The sequence below is a fragment of the Camarhynchus parvulus genome, chromosome 2 (genome assembly GCF_901933205.1).
Source record: "Camarhynchus parvulus chromosome 2, STF_HiC, whole genome shotgun sequence".
Classification (NCBI taxonomy): Eukaryota; Metazoa; Chordata; class Aves; order Passeriformes; family Thraupidae; genus Camarhynchus; species Camarhynchus parvulus.
Window position 1 is genome coordinate 24,947,285 of NC_044572.1, and position 15,343 is coordinate 24,962,627.

A 15,343-nucleotide genomic window follows, 5' to 3' on the forward strand; every position below is an offset into this window, starting at 1 on the left:
TGCGAGGCGGCGGTGGATGCTACCGGGGCTGTCGCGGGGCTGGCGGTGGAGCCGGTGTTGTGCTGACAGCCGCGCAGCTGCCGGCTCGGCTGCTCCCGGGGACAACCCTGCGCCACTGCGGGGGTGACAGCGAGGGGAACATCGCGGAGCCGAGCGGGTGCACTTCAGGCCGGACTTGCTGGGGGCCGGGCGGGGAGCCTGAGCCGGCCCCGCCGCCGCCACCTGCCCCGCGCTCCCCGCGGCCCCGCCCCGGTCCCACGGGCGGCGGCGGGGGTGTCTGTACCGGGGGCGCGCGGGCGGAGGAGGGGGAGGAGGAGGAGGAGGGAGGAGGAAAGCGGCAGCAGCAGCTCTCGGGAGGAGCCTGTCCACCGTGAGACAGCATATTCAGCCGGCGGCGGCGGTCCTGCCGCAGCGGCGGCGGCACGGCTCGGCTCGGCTCGGCGCAGCTACTGGCAGCAGCCCTTCAGTCAGCGGGACATCCCTCTGCTCCCCCGGCGGCGAGGGCTCGGTGAGGGCTGCAAGGCGCCGGGAGCGAGGGCTCGGTGAGGGCTGCAAGGCGCCGGAGCCGCTCCGCATCTCCCGGGCGCCGGCGGAGGTGAGGCACCCGCGGGGCGGCGGGGCCGGGACGCGGCGGGGCCGGACCGGAGGGGCGGTGGGGACTGCCCTTGGGCCCGGCGCTGGCGGCGGAGGAGCGGGGCGGGAGTCGCTCCGCGGGATGCGCCGCGGCCGCGCAGCCTGGTGCGGCCGCCGGAGGCGCTCCCCGGGCAGGCGGCCCGGCCGGGCGAGTGGGCATCCCCGGCTGGGCGAGCCGGCATCCCGGCCAGGCGAGCAGGCATCCCTGCCGGGCGAACTGGTATCTCGGCTGGGCTACCGGGCATCCCCGGCTGCCCGTGGGAGCCCGGCGGCCCTCGCCGCGGGTGGGCTCTGGCGGCTCGTCGGCGGGAGGGCTGTGGTGAGCGAGCCTCGCCGGCCTCGGCACCTGCTCCGGTCCCTGGGGCGCCTCTCGGCCCCGGCTGCGAGTGGCGGCCGCAGGCTCCCAGCTGGTGCCTGAGTGCCGAACACCTTAAAGCAAAAGGGGGTGGTAAAAGTTTTTAATCTATAATTCTTCACACAGCGTGAGCAGTAGCGGGTTTGCTCAAGTCCAGGACGACAGCGGACAGTAAATATTTCTTTCCCCTTTCTTAAGGTCATTCCCTAATCGGTGAGAGAAGGAGGGAGTCAGCCAGAGGCCTTTTTTCACTGCTGGTCCAGTGAAATAGATTTTCTAAAGGATGTTATTGCAGTTACATCATCCCGGGAATCCCCCATGGTCAGCAGAGAACATAAGGCCCCAGAATTCCTAGACAAAGCCCCTGTTTTGTGGACTGGAACAAAGTTTGTTCTTCTGTCAATATTGCCATTGACAGAAAGTACAGATTTGAGCTATAAAGGCATATAACATAAGGATTCTTGGCAGATCAAGCAATCTAGCTTGCTAATATAAAGGGTATGAGATGGAAGGACCTGACATGAAGTTGGCACGTGACTTTGGCACCTGAAAATTTATCTTGACATACAGGGGTTTTGTCAGTGCTTCGTTTCTGCATGAGGACTTTGAATAACATTGGAAACTGCACTAAATATCATGAAGCACAGGACTGCAAAACCTGTTTCAGAATGGAGGTCCCAGGTCCCAGGACTGCCTGTCTCCTGATAGATGATGTTATCGGAGCAATCAGGGCATTTAATTTCTGGTGCTACCAATGGGCTTTGTTGAAATGCCTCATTTGTTCTTGCCAAGTTAATGGGAAAAAGTTACATGCTTGTTATCCTGACTCTTTTAAGGTCTTTTTTTTGTTGTTTTTATTTTCATTTTAGATGGCATCTCTAGTAACATTCTCCATATTTAGTGAGGGCAGATAAAATTCCTTTTATAATTTCTCTGCAGCATTTTTCTGCAAGAATGGATTTCTTCAATACAAACCTTGGGGCTGCATCTGGGTCTTCTCCCCATGGGAGTTCTCACTGTGACACAAATGAATCCTCTGCTTTGTTTTCTTTTCTCAAAATCATCCATTTATAGTTTGTAAAAATACAAAATTTATTGTCGCTTCTGTACCTTCTCTGTGAACAGACTGTTTTGAAGATTGGGTCTTACCATCATCCTCCTTGTTGAGCAGGACTTCTGAGGGCCAGGTATGTGAATATCCAAAAGATAGTTTAGAGTTAGATGGGCTAGATTTCTCTCAGCTTTAAGCACTTCTGCCTCTGTCTACCATAAAAATTCACTAACTGTAATGCTGCCTTATCCACAGTTTAGGAGAGGAATCTTTAAAGGAGCAGCAATAAACCCCACCTTACACATGCAGTGATTACTGGAAGTTTGTACCCAGCAGATCTTAAATTAAGAAGCTGACCTTCCAGCTCTTTCTATAGGAGGAAGGGCAGTGAGCTGCCCTTCTTTGTGATACCTTTCAGTGGCTATTTTTTTTTATTATTGAAATGTGTTTGTTTTTCAGTGTATTTTTCCAACTTCAGGTTCCTGGTTCCTGTTATGCCTCCCATAGATAAAAGCCTTGCTTTAGCAGCTGTCTTCAGGGTAGGTACTCTGAACCATGCCACAAGAACTTACCTGCCTTATTTTCAAATAAATTAACAGATTCAGTCCCTTGGTCTTCTTTTCTTTTGTAAGACGGGTTTCAAAAATCATTCCTTACTGCCCTCTGTTTTCCAGCATGCAAGAAGAGAGAGGGGGAGTTCTAGATAGAGCTGGTTGCTGTATCTGACGGGCTGTGTTAGAGGCACCACCATTGCAGGATATTGGACAATGATGTGAAATGGGCTGGAAGAGAAAAAGATAAGGGATTGAAATAGAAAAACATATGGGTATAGAAAGGCAGTATTGTTTTTGAAAGCTTTATTTACTCCTGCTGGTGAATCAGTTAACCATGTGGTATCTTTTAACTCCTCAAACTTAATTTCTCGCAGAGATTTTAAACATATTTGTGGTCACTCTCTAGGACTACACAGGCTTATTAACCAGGGCTATGCCTCAAGTGCCCTGTTGAGCTTCTTTGGCTTGGTTTGACCAGCAGCAAAAGTAGTAATTTGGAATCTCTCAGAGTTATCAACACGTAGTTCCAAAATGAGTTGCTGCTTGGAGTTGGTGGTGACATGTTAACAGAATGATCCTCCTTGGTGTTTCCCTGGGCTTTAATTTTTAGAGAAGTTGGAGGAGAGTAACACTGAAATCCTCACTGAGGTGCACAGGGTAATTCGTATCTGCAGATACAAAGTCTTAGGCTTTCTGCAGCCATAGTCAGACATAATGACCTCTCAGTGCAATACTCATCTGATACTTCCCAATTTTGTTTTAAAAACCTTAAATGAAACAAACCATAATGACTCTAGATGTAATCTGTGTTTAAAAGGGACATTTCCCAGCCAAAATAGTGATGGAATATGATGGCAAAATGCCCTTAGTACAGATGCAACTTGTGTTAGTAAAACTGTGCTTTTGCCAGTGCAGCTTTATTTCTGTTTGTCAGAATAACACAAGTCCTGCAGGTGAGTACACATTTATGTGTCCATATGGGGGCTTGCATATCGGGTGAGGGCTCAAATGGTCTTCCCCTCAGCTGTTTGTAAGCAGGCAGAAATGATAATGCAGAAATGATACCGCTTAACAAAAAGACCCTGACTCAGTCTAAATCTCAGATTGATGCAGTATGTCCCTTTGCTACTTGATAATAATCCATCTAAAAGTGTGCTAGCTCTTTTTAGTTAGAGATGACATTGGGAGGTGTTGTTCACTTGGCCATCTGCAAGCCTCAAAATAAGACAGTATAAAAGAGCTTGCTCCCCCAGTACTGTTCATTTTATGTGGCATCATCTTGCCAACTTTTCTGGGAAAATGGCTACTTCCAGGCAGATGGCAGGAGCTGCAGGAAGCTGTGAAGCAGACTAATGTGTGAGCCACTAGATCTTACAGATACAAGACACCTCTGATAATCTGTGACAGGTGATGTACCAACTCCTCCTGAGCTTAAAACTATACCCCTTTTATTTACTGTGTATTTTCAGCACTTTTCGTTGTACATTTTGAGGCAAAAGCGTGCTGATGAGTATCTGGGAGCGCAGTGCAGCATGGAGAAGGCATGGGGCAGGAGTGATGGTTTCTTGAAGCCTTTTGTGGGCAGCACACTGGAACTCCATACTCGAGTTTTAAGGACAGAGGTCTCAACCCTATCACTGCTGGCAGTAATGGGAGTTTCTCTCTGACTTCTCTGGTGGTGAACAGAGCCTATAGAGTGATGGCAGAAGTCAGCTGCCCTCATTGTTTGAAAGCCATGATACTTCTCCCAACACTATTGAAGGAAATGAGAGCTTTGCATTGACTTAACGGAGTTTTTTTGAGTCCCTGTCTAACTGCTGCATTGACCTGTGTGCAGATGTCTGTGTTACCTGATGAATAATAGCTGCTTAGATGTCTCTTATGATTCTTGGCTCTTAATTGTACAATATAAGTACATGTTTTATATTTAACACAGCTCCCATGCATGTGAATCAGCTGATCTGGAGAGGCAAGTTACATCAACCTGAGGAACAGACCTCCTGGGAGCCCTTCTGGAGCAGTGCAGTTCTGCCTTGTGTGTTCCCCAGATGCTTGCTGACTGTCCCTGCTTGGCCCTAGAATAATTAATCAATAATTTGACTAAAGGAGAAGGCTCATTTATTGCCACTCAGCAGAAAGCCATTACAGAAAGAAACTTTTAAGGACGTAACTTTTTGTTTGTGAAGTGGTATCTTTTCTTCACATTTCCTTTCCCTCTTGCTATCATTCTTTGAGGCTTACCCTTTTCTCTTTTACTCAATACTTGTCTTAACATCACATTCCCTTCTTGCTGGCCTTCCCTTCCCCTCCCCTTTGTTTTCTCTTCCTAGCATAGAAATTATATTAGTTCCTTGGTCTTTTCTCCCTCTAGCTGTGCTATGGGACAAATAATTCCAAATCCTGTTCCTCAGTTATTAATTTTTCACTTCAGCCCAGCAGAAAGATGCAGTGTGTTTTGTGTTCAGACAATGGGGAGTTATAGTAAGGCAAAGACACAAGACTGCCTAGTATGATTAAATGTAAGTAAGTATAATAGAGGATCTATTTCTTATCTATTTATATCACTTTATATCAAGCCTTCCTTGATTCTAATATTTTCAGGCTGAATTTGAGAGAGAAAGCTATGCTATGTTAGTACTGAAACTATGTCCTGTTAGTATTGAAAGTTAATCATTGAGGTCTTAGACCACATGCTGGGAAAATATGGATTTCTCTTGCCTTAAACTATTCACCCTTCCATTTTGTACCCATTAAAACAGATCTTAGCTTTTAAAGGGCAGAGAGAGTTGTATTAAATCCTTACTATTCAAGGCATGCCCTTGTTTCGTGTTTTGCACATTAGGCCAGCACTGTTAGGATCAGAGTGGTTACCAGGTCACTTGGTAATTGGGGCAAAGACATTTCAAACGATTGCTATTATATATTTCCAGAAATTAAAATATGTAATAAAGCAGGGTTACAGGGGAACAAAACCAACCAAACAAAAACCAACAAAACAACAAACAAACCCAGGCTGTCTCTAATGTTTTCTTATATTTGAACTGTCTGTCCTGGTTTAAAGACTATTCCACTGACACTGAGCTTTTAAAAGAATTTCTTCTCAGATTCTCACGACACAAAGTTAGGGGACTATCTAAACTCATGTGACTTATTTCATAATACATGTTCATCTTCTCTTTAAGTAATATAAAAGATTTGCCATTTTCATTAATCTCACTATTCAAAGCCATATGACATTGTTGTTTCTTTCATCAGTGTGTTTCTAGTTACATTTTAAGCAATTGCTGAACCAGAAGGTGGTTTGTATCATAATTCTGATTTATTTCAGATCTTAGCTTGTCCCTAAATGAATTAATTCTTTGTCCTATTTCACTCAAACTGCTCATAGAGCTTTGTCACACGCTTATAGCACTTTGTTACAGACTATCAACTTCTGCCAGTCTTCATTGCCTAGGAACACAAATTACTTCTGCAAAAAACTGAGAAAAGATAGTTCAGGTTATATGTGCTTATGACTGTAAACTGTGTTGTGCATTAAACAATGAATGGCTTAAAAATCTATAACCTTTTGGAATGAAACAAGAAATGTGACCTAAATCATACCCCCTAGTGTGCAGTTAGCTATTCATGTACATAATCTGCTGCACTTGGCAAAGCCTGTGGATGTTGTATTCTTGCCTTTCACTATCTCCACAGTAGTAATAATAATACAAGAAAAATTGTGCTGATGGGATAGGAGGGTATTGTACTGGAGACAAAATAAAAAAAACAGTGATGCCATTCTCTCTTTGTACTGAAAGAGCCCGTGGGAAAACTGTCCCTTTATTTCTCACAATATTTTCTTTTTCACAGAAAGTTGAATAGCAAGAAAATGCAGGAAAGCCTAGTTTCTCAGCCTTTAAGGGCCTCTGAAAAGATTTTTAAAACACCTTGTGCAAATTCAGTACTTTGTCTAATAATCATAAATTAAAGAGCCTTAAGATTTTTCCCATATGCTTAAAGCATAGAACTCAAAAGATGACAGTAAATTATACTCTTTGTTAGAGGCTAAGATGGAAAAAAGTCTGTGTTCCAGCCTTACTACTGGTGCTGTCCACACCTTTTACAGCATCCTTTATATACATAACACTTATTGGGTTTTATTGTTTACTTATCAGTGACTGTGGGGACAGGGACATAAAAAACTCTAGACTTCCCCATTGAAAAACATATCAATCTTTTTGAACAAAATTATAATAAAATGCAGCAGTAATATTAGTTAACACTAGTGTGGATTTTGAAGTCTTTAAATGGAGATCATGCCTCCTCAGTGTTCATTCAGTAAAATTTAATTAAGTTTATTTTTTCCCAAGAAACTTTCTGATCTCACTAAATCAAGTGATGAGTTAGGAGTAAGTATAATGAAAGGTGGTTGCCTCCCATTTTCTGTGTTATTTTTCTTGAGGTACTGTGTATGTGTGCATATGTCTGCTGGGCTTTCTCATATCGTGTCATGTCCACTTTTGCTAAAGGATTAACTTTAACTATTACTCAATTACTCCTTGGTTCTCTCTGGTTCTCTCTTCTGATACCACAATGATCTGTAGTTTAACAGTTTAACAGTTTGATGTGGCTGAAAGCCAGACATGGATCATTTCTTGTTGCCTTGTGGACCTTCAGTGGTGCAGTATTTTGACAGCCAGTTGTAAACATGGATATATTTTCCAAAACTGTCTATATCACCTTCCCTATTTGAAGAGAACTGCTGGTCTCTGATGTCTTGGTCTCAAATTCTGAAACCAAGGTCCCAGTGTAATGGGCCATGCACTAAGGCTTGCTTCTGGAGGTGTCCTGCAGTGTGCTCCAGGGATGTGACTGCCTCACAATTTAGGACAGGGACTTGTTTGCTTTTGCTCTCAGTCAGCCCATTTTGCAAAGCTTCAAGCTTCTTCTCAGTGGAAGCCAGGGCATTTGAGAGATATGTGTGTGGGGGAGAGAAGAGCTCATGTGCAGCCAGCATTGCCTTTCTAGGAGGCTGTGCCTGAAGTGCAGAGCATGTCCACATCTTAATGTGTCCAAATTTTAATGGGATGCATACTTGAATTCCCCAAACTGGAAGTTCTTATGGTGCCTGGGAAGCTCAGCTGCATCTAAACTGACAAAAGGGTATGGAAACAGAAACTAAAATTGCTGTCCTCAAAATCATCTTGGTTCTCACCGGCCTCCTGAAGCATGGGAAGTCTCTAAAAACTCACTTTTTTACCTTTTTTGCCCTTTTCTGATGTGTTCTTACCCTTGAGCCCCCAGACTCAACAGCCAAGGTGTCTCTCTGAGGCTGCTCCACCTAGTTAATCTCTAGTTCCTCCAGCCCATCTGCCAGACTATGTGCTCTATGCTGAGCTGCAGCTGACAGCATCTGCTTCTGGTTTGAATGGCACTCACCTAAAGTAAAGGAGTCTCAGGTAATTTTTACTTTTACTTAAAGAGATATTTCCCTTCATCTGTGCTCTGACCAGCATGTCTTCTGCAGTAAGTACCTTTCCAGTCTTTCCTGCTGAAGCTGCTTCACATGAGTCTAAAGTATTAAAGTTTCTTTGAGTGCAACAGAGCATGTGGGAGAAATAGAAAGGACTCTTCATCACCTTGCTTCAAATGCTCGGGAAGGAGCAGGAGTCTTTGGCTCCAGATACTAAATACAGCATTCTATTGTAAACTAAACAGTCACTGTGTATAATATAAACTAACCCTGAAACAAAGACTAGAACCCAGGGGCCTCTGTTAGGGATTAATGTTCGCTCTCTCGCATCTGCTTCTTCTGGTCCAATGAATCTTTGCAGAAAAGAAATTAATAGAAAATAGCTTCGATGATTAAGAATGCAAACTCCATTCCTCCAGTGCTTCTCACTCATTAGCCAGCGCTCACCCTAGGAATGTGGATTTCAGTCTTCTGAAGACAAAAAATGTCCAACCCCCCAACAAACCACAAACAAACAAACAAAGAAACAACCCCCAAAACATGTTTCTGCTATTTGGGTGGATGCTTTAACCACAGAAAAGGTAAATGGAAGGCATAGATTTCTTCATTCTTAATCCTCTCTCATATTCAAATTATTTGCATTAGAAGAATGCAAAAGTCCTTTGCATTATGCTATTAGACATCTGCATTTATCACATTGCCTTGTTGTCTGGACATACCTTTTTTCTCTTCTGTCAATCAACAGGGATATTTGGCTAATGCAGGCTCTGAGCATTCATCTTGCTTTGTTAGTACCGCCAGATAAGCCCTGGGAAGTACAAAGAGAATTATTGTGTTGCTTATTCTACTTTTTGAGAACTTTCTGTATTTCTTACAGCCAGGGCTCTTCCCTGCTTTCTAAATCTTTCGCTGTCTTGACTTCAGAGCTGAAATCAATATGTGATATTTTTAACCTAGTTACATCCTTACAGACATCAGCAGCAAAGCAAAGCGTATTTTGTTAGAAGAAAGAGATGGTATCTGGGTAAGTCTTCCAGCAAAACCTGTGTGATGGCAGCATAGCTTGTTCTTTGATGTCTCTCTGGCAGTTGTCATAACTGGGTTAAGAAGCAGACGCTACAGCATGTATTTTTCATGTTTGGGTAAATGGCTTTAAGTATCACTTTGCTGCCATGTACCACTAGGGTTATCTCAGGAGGAGGGTGGAAAAGTCAGAGGGGTCAGTTTTACCCCCAGTGTGGAATGAAAGTACACGTTTTAATGGCTGAAATATTTTCAGGATGGAGAAAATGAATCTTTGGTCCACTTCAGGAGAGTCTAGCAGACAACCTGAAGAAAAATTCTATGTTAGGTTTTAGTAAATCATGAAATTTACCCCTGGGAGGCATTTTGGTACTGTTATGATGAACAAGATATTTTGTATAGGTTTTGAAGAAGTGGTCATATCAATGATAGAAGTAGATATCATTGACATCATTGTTTAAGAAATACATACAAAAGAAATTGAAATCAAAGACATGAAATACAAGGCTCTTATTTTTCTAGATAGGTGACCTGCATCTTGTTACCTCTTTCACACTATCCATCTCTAAAATCTTACCCATTTACAGCTTGCATTTGGTTGTCTTTTAATGTCAGAAAACACCTTTAAATTATCCTGTGAGGTCACAGAATCATAGAATGGCTGGGCTTGAAAGGGACCTTTGAGATCTTCTAATTCAAAGGCCCCTTCAGTGGATAGAGACACCTTTCACTCAGAGCTCCATCCAACCTGGCATTTAAACACTTCAGGGATGGTACATCCACAGCTTCTCTGAGCAACCTGTTCCAGTGCCTCACCACCCTCACAGTAAAAGCTTTTTTCCTAATAGCCAATCTAAACCTACTCTTTTTCAGTTTGAATCTCTTTCCCTTTGTCCTGTCACCTCCTGCTGTTATAAAAAGTTTCTCTTTCTTGTAGGCTCCTTTCAGGTACTGGAAAACTGCAATTAGGTCACCACAAAGTCCACTGTTTTCCAGGCTGAACAAATCCAAATCTCTCAGCCTTTCCTCACAGGAGACGTACTCCATCTCTAATCAACTTGGTGGCCTCGTCCGGACTCACTTCAACAGGTCCATGTCCTTCCTAATAACCAAACTACTGGGCCCCAGAGCTGGATGCAGCCCTTCAGGTGGGGTCTCACTGGAGCACAGCAGAGGGGCAGAATCCCCTCCCTCACCCTGCTGGCCATGCTGCTTTTGGTGCAGCCCAGTTTGGCATGGCTTTCTGGGCTGTGAAAGCCCAGCTCATGGCTGGGTCATGTCCAGCCTCTCATCCACCAGCACCCCTAAGTCCTTCTCAGAAGGGCTGCTCTTGATCTGTTCATCCTGCAGTTCCTCTCTGGAGCAAGCTGGGAAATTTCACACAAAATAACATGGTACAGTGAGAGAGACCAGTTAATGTGAGGGGAATGTAGAGTCACGAAATTTAGAATTTTGTTATGTCCATTCCCAGCCGTATACAGAGCCACATATCGAATCCTGGGTATTATTGCAGCCAAACAGTAAAAGATAGCAAAGACAGAAGCTGATAGAGAGGGCAGTGTCCCAGAATGCTTAGGAATCTTCTATTCTACAAGATCTAAATGTTGTCAAGCATGCACATAGTTGCTTTGTTAAAAACATCTGCTCTTTGTAACTGGGGCACAATTCCTCAGTCAGATCCGTGGGAAGTACAAATAAGTATTGGCTGCTGCATCATTGAGGACCATCTCACAGAAGCACATCTGAGATCATTGTGCAGTTATAACTGTGCTCATTAATACTTATTGAGAGAAAATCCAAGACATTTGAAAGACCTATTCAGTTTTCTTTGAGGTGATGTGTGCAATTGGTTCTGTGGAATTCAATATAAAGGGAGCATATTTGGTGCAAGACGTGCAGCAGTTTTGCTAGAGTGACATGTTCATATGAGTCCTTGGGTTCATTCTGCTCCTTGCTGGAATGTTGTGTGTTTCTTGCTCACCTCCAGGGAGCTGTTGCCAGCAGCTTCTTCCCTTCACCCTTGATGGCTCTTCCATGGCACTAAGTTTCTTGGATGCCTTGTGAAGGCTGACCTAGAACAGAGACTAGATGGAGTTAAACAATAAAGTAGGTATTTATTAGGAGGCTTCAATAGATCCACCTTGGGAAGTACAAGAGCCCAGCCAGGGCTACATCCGAGATGAACCCAAAATGGTCACAAAATGGACAAGCAGTCGCGGGGTCTCACATTTTATAAGTTCTGGTCTATTTGCATATTGGAGTTAATCATCTAATTATAGCTTTAGGTTATGAAGTCCCATCCTTCTTGTTTTTCTCTCTTCATTCTGTTGTTGTTTGTACTCTTGGGCCTGAGATTTGGATCATTTGTCCTTGGTTCCCAGCTAGAGAAGGAATTGTTTTGTCTATTTACGCTGTGAAGAGAGCTCACCATCCCCTAATATGAAGCTCAGAACTACACACTAAAGCAGCTCCGAATCAAAAAAGTGAAAGCTAAAACCCGAGGGATCATGTTGGATTTGAAAAGATCATGGTAGATTTAAGAGACATGAGAGTCTCAAAAAGGGGCATGAGAGAAAGGGATGACAAGAAGGTGTTGCTTCATTGGCACTACTCCTGGTGTTGGAAGAATGGGCAGTGGTAGAGTTCTGCTCACATGCTGCTTTGTGGAGACCCTACAATTCTGCTGAAACTGAGTTTTTGTAATAGGGCCATTATAGAAGAACAAGAGTGAAAAGATTAAATGGTAATAGATTGTAAGGGATGTGCAGTTGTGGGTACATATCTTATACCCTGTCAGCAGCCAAATAAATAGGCTAGAGATGTGCTGACCTGTTGCATAGCAACCAGGAGGAAGCACAGAACCAAATCTCTGGATGTTTGTGATTTGTAAACCTTTACAGAACAAAGTACAAGACCTTTGCCCATCTGCTCGAAGTGTTCAGAAGCTGAAGGATAAAAATGGTACATTCCCTGAAATGTAACACTTGACAACCATTTTTATTTATAGATAAATACACAGATGCAGTGTAAAAAGCCTGACTATTTTGCCTCAAGGTTATGTAGAAAAAATACTTAGTCTCACCAATTTTACTTAGCATTTTCCTGAATTCATCACACACAGGAGATTCCTTTAAATACTGCAAATGCTGAGTTTTTGCAGCTGCAAATATTTGCTCATTGTTTTGATTTCATAAACATTGATATGCCCATTTAGCAAAATTATTTATGTTATTCGACTGAAGTCAAGTACAAATTCTGATGCATGATGAAAAGAGGCACTCATGTTTATTTAAAAATTGCTGTTGAGATGCTTCTAGCCCCTCTTGCCCATTTGAAGTGTGTTTCAAACATTATTTTCAAATGGTTGTGATACATTAGAATACATTTATGCTAGGGTAGCAACTCCCTCTGGTTTCTTGCAGACCAAAGCTGTTTATCTGCTTTGTGCAGTTTCATACTTTGCATGCACACTTTGTGCAGTTGTGGAAGTCATAGGTAGATCTCATGGGAATTTTTTTCCATTGTAAAAATATATAATGTTTCTAACTGTAGGAAAGATATTAATTTGTACCAAGTAGAGATAAATACAGTACATAATAGAAATGAATCATTTTTTTCCAGTGGAACACTTCATATGTCAGAGTTTCAATAGTAATAGTACTCCCACTCTATAAACCCATTCTTTAAAACCAAAACCACTGAGTAATATATTTTATTGTGCAGCATCCTTTGCATTTCACACAAATATGTTTTGCAGTTTTGGACTCAAGTAACTAGCTATTTATGAAGGCATATGAATAATACATGTACAGCATCTCTAAATGCTAGATGCTGCCTATTTCTTTCAGAGAAGTTCATTAATGAATCAATTATTTATAATTAATTATATAGGATGACTAATGCCATATGTAACTGTATTTAATGTACTCCCTTGGTAATTGCAGCAGAGATAATAGCAAAAAGGACAATACAGGAAGTTACAAACCAGGAAAGACCTCAAGGCTCATGAAGGGTAAAATTTCTACTCATTTTGGAAAATTTCTACTCTAGTGCAGCCTACTGAATGAACAGCATGTAAAAATCCTGCAAACACCAAAAAGCAGTAAAATCTGTAGGCTTTTTTATGTGCTACCAGATTTGGAAACTTAGGTTCCTTTTTAGATGAGCTTGGGAAAAGCATGCAGGGAAAAAGCTATCCTAGCAAATACAAAGAACAGACTGGAAAAGAAGGGAGATCTTATATATTGTTTACTTTTTCTACTTAAAAAGTGCACTGTTGTAATTGTCTTTTTATTTTATTTGATATACATTGGGCATTTTGGGCTTATTTTTTTCTGTATTTAGTCTACGTACACATCTTGCAACTCTTTGTACCTGTTCTTCAGGTTTTATTACTCTAACAAGTATGGACTTATTGGTACTAAAATTCAAGTAAAACTTATTAGATACCTGTGACTGTTTCTGCTGTTAAAGTGTTCATAGAAATGCTTTGAAAAAATATCTGCTCAAATATTGTGCTATTGATCATTGATAAAGACTTTGTAGCTTACAAAGCTGTAGTAAAACTGGCTTGCACCTCTAAAAGTACTTGCATGGCTTTTAGTCCAGTCGAGAATAAATTGCTGCTGTTTGCACATTGACATTCTTACCGCTACCACAAATGAGATGGTTGTGAGATGTTACTACATGTGGGATGAGCTTGGTGAAGTAGTTTGGCATATGTTGTGTACAGCAGAGAAGTTTGCACAAACACCATTATTATTTTAAGATTAATGTAAATTGTCTTTCAAATATCTTGTTTCATACAATGACAAGCGAAAAGGAACTGCTGGGCGTGTTGTAAGGACAGGATTCTTTTCACCCTGAGACATTTAGAATGGAGATTTCTAGAACTTAATGGAGATCACCCAGAGCTGTTTATCATGATTAAAGAGGAATTGGTGACTTTGGGGCATGCTTTATCTTAACTGCTTTTAAACATCTGCTTTAGGAAAAGTGGAATCACGACCTAGGACACCCAGACTGTATTGATGTTACCTGTACTGATGGTAGGGATAGCTCTGCATGTACACTGTGGGCATCCAGGATGCTGTGAGCTGAGCCAGAAGATGGTGCAGTCCCAGAAAGCAGTCCCTGGAAGCCAGTGCTGCATGTACACAGGCCTGGGTAGCTGCCATCGTGCTGGGTCTGGTGTGTAAGTGGAATTAACTGTGTTTCCAAGCCTAAAAGGCATGTTTAATGCGCATGGGGAAAACTGACATCTTGAAATGGAGCACTCCATTTCATTAAAAGGCATGCCACGAGGAGCCAACTATCTTAAAGGAAGGAGAATTTTCTCTAAGTATTCAGGCAGGTGCTCTCTGTGCAAGGTCCTGATAACAAGAACCTGTGCTAGCATGTGTGGTAAGCTCTTCTGCAGTGGGAGGACTCTCTCCCCTTTTCAAACCATGACAATAAACTCAGCCAGACAAGTAAAAATTGATCTAAGATCTAAGATTATGCATCTCCCTTGAACAGGGAAGCCCCAGGCTGTTCCCCTGCTATGATAATTATTTCTACACTTACTTCACGTTCAGTGTGTTTATTCCTCTGTGTTCCTTCTCCCACACAGGGGATTTAATTGCTTCAGTACAAAATGTGCCCCTTAGGGATTCCTCTGACCAGTGCCTTCTCTCAGGCTGGAGATTAGGTTGTGCATAAGCCTTGGGCTGTCATTTTGCACCAAAGAGAATGTTAAAAGTAAATCTCTTTTACTATTTGCCTTTATCTCTCTTGGTGTGGTGTGCCTTTTGGCACTCAGAATGGCACTTGCTAGAAATTTGCTCCCAGGAATGAACAGTGTTACCTCCATGGTTAATGTCAAGCAGAGTGATAAGTACATTTGCCTCCTTGCTTGCTACCAGCTTGCTGGCATCTAAGAAAGGTGGTTACGTACCCTTGGTGTTCAATTTGTGCTAAAATTGTAAATTTGTACCAAAATACCAACCTCCAGTCTGGAGATTGGTAAGCTATCTGGGGGGCTCAGGCATGACTATAATATATTCAGGATGAAAGCCTATAACTGAGCTCTGGCAACATTCTTTGAAGGAAATTTAATACATCCTCTTTGTTGTATGTAAGATCTATTTTGTTAAAAATAGAGCAAAGTTATAACAGGATTTGATCACCCTGACTGGAGCATTGTAAAAGAGGGGCCAGGCACTAAACCACTGATGCTCAAATCAGGGGAAAAGCTAGTTAGCTTCCCTGACATTAAGGGAATGAATTTTTAG

The 15,343-nt window shown here is 42.5% G+C and overlaps 1 protein-coding gene across 5 annotated transcripts in view; it reads left to right on the forward strand.

Moving 5' to 3' along the window:
- The first annotated feature begins 335 nt into the window (after window positions 1–335).
- DYNC1I1 (dynein cytoplasmic 1 intermediate chain 1) overlaps window positions 336–15,343 on the forward strand; it is a 185,959-nt gene continuing 170,951 nt past the window's right edge. For 3 of the 5 annotated variants that reach the window (XM_030943963.1, XM_030943967.1, XM_030943968.1), the window contains exon 1: window positions 336–595. The gene's annotated coding sequence lies outside the window, so the exon portion shown is untranslated. Of the gene's footprint in view, window positions 596–2,113; window positions 2,176–2,498; window positions 2,579–15,343 lie in introns of all 5 variants that reach the window. The other 2 variants (XM_030943965.1, XM_030943966.1) reach the window with 2 other exon arrangements.